Genomic DNA, 3,803 nt, shown 5'->3' with positions numbered 1-3,803 from the left:
AATTAAGCACAGTTTAATAGATAATTAAAAATATTAAAAACAATGAGATATAGTGTATCATTTTAGTCTTTTTTTTTAATACTCTGACACAAAATTTAAAAACATCATCTTTTTTATAGATATTTTAAACTTACTTATGAAGTAAATAAAACCTAGATAAAGTTTTGCATTTAACCTTAATCAGAGGTAATTTAGTAATTTACCCTCGGCTCCTTTCGGTCGAGATTAAAATAGTTTTGTTTATTTGTAGTTGTTTGCTTATTTATTTTATTTTGTTATTTTTATAAGTTGTCTTAAAGTTTTGAAATGAAATAAAATTGATAATTTTCAGGATGTGGTCCATTTCCCCGGCCTCACCCTGTTTCTAACGAATCCTTTGCAATGTAAATGGCGCTGTTCCAACATTAAACATATAGCTTAACTCAATTATTCGACTCATGACTTTTGTGTTAGTTTCAATAAAGACACAATCCGAATCTCAGCACTGATAACAGGGGGATTTCCATTTGTTTGCTGAAAGTCGTTATAAAGTCAGTGGTAGAACGTAATAAAATCCTTGATTGTATGTAATATGTTTATACAAACTAAGATTTAGTATTCAGAGAGCGAGTGGAACAAGTTTGCTTGTAATTTATTCTTGCACGACTTTCAGCATTGTGTGTAGCTTCTCGGATCTTAGCTGCCCGTTTCTTGTTTACTACAATTAGTCTAGCGGAGGATTTGAATAATAATTCATCCAGCGTTTGACACGTCACTGCATCAGCATTGTCTCTAAGGCCAAGACTTACCATCTGTTCCTTCAATTAAAACTTGGCCGTTTAAAAAGAACTTTGAATGAATATAAATTTCGATGAAATCGTCATAGATTGACTCGAACCTGGAACGTGAGAACGAAGCTTCAAAAGCAGACTTTAAATAATGCATAAATCTGGATAATTCGCCTGAATCAAATTCCGTCTTCTTTTAACAATCAATTACGTTCGATTGAGCCATTTCTTTTACTCTCCTTCTTATGAATATTGCCCGATTATAAATCGATCTCAACTGTCCTCACACTGATTTGTACTTCTTGGTTGTTATTACTCATGGCAAAATTGTGTAAAGATATCACGGACATCACTTCCACTCCCGACGAGGTTCACTGAAGGAGGAGAACGCATTACTCACGGCATTCTGGAGATGACAGCACTTGGTTGACATGATATCGAGCTTCTTATGCTTTCTGGATATTTATTACCACTGTTCGACCGGCAGTAATTCACACCGAATTATATTGCGAACTAATCTGCCCGAAACGAGGATTTTATTGCCAACGTAGAGAGGTAAAAATCCTTGTTGTCAGGTAATTTTAATTAAAAATAACTATTTGGGAGTTAAGTGGCCTTAAAACGGGCTGCTGATCCATCAGCGATTTTATCGAGGAAATAAAACAATGTCGCAGTTCAATCTCCTAAGTGGATGCAATAAATCCCAAAAATTGCATCTTTATACCGACTTTTCCCGAATAAAATTATTCAGAAATGCTAAAAATCGTTGTTTGGAAAAAGATGATCCGCTTTCGACTCCCGTTTCTAGAAATGTAGAAGTACGAAGTTTCTTTTGAATATCAACCTTGTTTGTTAGGCTAATTAAAAATATACAGGGTGTTCTGTTTGAATTGTGATAAAATATTCAATTTTAAGACAAAATTTTTCTATGAATTTGTCGAAAAATACTTTCTAAGGGAGCTACAACTCCCAATAGGTTTTTTCCAATATTTCAGAGTAGCTAAAATTGGAAAATTTGGTACAGCTGATAATCTTTATACGAATTTAAAGATCAAATGGCAAAATTTTTATACAGAGGCATCCTAAACTGAAGGGTATAGGATAAAAAATTATTTTAAATTTTAACGCGGTTTATGCCCTCTAGAATAAATTTTAAATTAATTTTTTTTGTGAGAGACTGTGGAATTTAGAATTTCGTTCCCAAAAGTGACAAGAAGTATGTTAATTAAATACAGAGTGTTCCGTCTAAACCCCTCCTTAAAAGTATTGGGAGTTCGAATAATCATATTTGTTTGAAAATTGGTACATACTCATAATCCATTAAGTCCTCCTAAATAAAAATATTTTCAAGATGGCGGCACTTCCGGTTATACCGGAAGTCGGTCTCAACTTTCTTATTTTGAATGGAAAGCTATATTTTTTACTGCGTTTTTGGATAAACCGGGTTATTTTAAGAGAGTTTTCATCAGCTTTCCCTATACCCAAATTTAGCCGTTTTTGAAATATTTGGAGTTTTTCAAAAAATTTTGGATCTGCACCTTACACTTTAAAAATCGCTAACTCTGCTATTTTTTAAAATTTTGAATTCGTTTTTTTGGCGTTTGAAAGAGAAAGTTTACAACTTTCTTCTGGTGTTTTCAAATTAAAAAAAAAATTAACAAACCCTAAAATTTTAAGGTTACTTTTGAAATAATTCAAATACTCATAACTCAAATTTTCCAAATGAAATACCCCAATTTTTATTTTAATAAATGGAACAGAATTTAATTCTGCATCGATCTATAATAACATTCCCTATACCAAAATTTAACAATTTTTAAGTTATGGTGACTTTTTGTTAAGACTGCCGAAAATCTATTGCGTTTTCGTATAGTTTGCTATAGAAATAAAAAATGTCAAAATTGTTTCTCAATAAACGTCGACAGTGACTTATTATTTGACAAATAATGCCAAAATATGGAGAGTCAAAGCTACTCAAACTTAGATTTAATTAATTTATTTTGTATTCATGGAGAGTGTAACAAAATTATGATGTCGTTCATTAAACAAAAATATTTTTTTCTTACTTGTTAGCTTTAAATAATGATCGCATGGTAGAACCTATCAATAATAATTAAGTTTGCATAACTTTGATTCTTTATATTTTGGCACGATTTGTCAAATAGTAATTTACTGTTGACGTTTAAAATGCCCCTGATCAAAAATTTCGACATTTTATTTCTGAACTTTTATAGGTGAATAAATATTATCAGCTGTATTAAATTTTGAAATTTTATCTTTTTAGAAATATGTATAGAAAAAAAACCATTACAAAACGCAACCTTTTAAGGGGTGTAGCTCCCTTACATAGTACTTTTCAATATATGTTTATAGACAATTTTTGCCTTAAAAGTGACTTGTTTCAATTTGTAACAATAAAAACGCAACACCCTGTGTATTAATAAAGGTTTTTTAGTGTTTCTGTAATGCAAAAACATATTTTTGCAAAATTTATTATAAAATATATTCAAAAAACTTAATTACGTGAACCTGTGGTATAAAATATAAAAAAATTCCCAGTCATGTCTCTTCTACCAATATTAAATAAAGTTCATAAAAACCCACTATGAAATCACAGTAACATGATTAAAAAAAACACAAACTTAATTTATTAAGTTTTAATCTCAATATTAAGTACATATTAAGTATTTCCTTAAATCAGGATTACTTTGACATAGTTCGATAGGTTATGTTAATGTAACTTTTCTATTTGTTCCAATATTTTCTTGAAAAAAACAGCATCAGAACAATTGATCCTTCTGCTTTAACAAACAAATTTAAAATTTTGCTTCAAGGTTATAGTTTTTCCAAAAAAAAAATAGAAAACTTGGTGTTCAAGGAAACCCCAACTTCGGGGCTATTTTGACTGTCTATTTAATTATATTGAAAATCAAAGTTATCAAAGTATTAAGTATTAAGTATTAAGTATTAAGTATTAAGTATTAAGTATTAAGTATTAAGTATTAAGTATTAAGTATTAAGTATTAAGTATTAAGT

The sequence above is a fragment of the Tribolium madens genome, unplaced genomic scaffold (genome assembly GCF_015345945.1).
Source record: "Tribolium madens isolate multiple individuals breed KSU strain unplaced genomic scaffold, Tmad_KSU_1.1 Scaffold_20;HRSCAF=117;Tcas5.2_LG4, whole genome shotgun sequence".
NCBI classification, from domain to species: domain Eukaryota; kingdom Metazoa; phylum Arthropoda; class Insecta; order Coleoptera; family Tenebrionidae; genus Tribolium; species Tribolium madens.
This window is presented reverse-complemented; position numbering follows the sequence as displayed.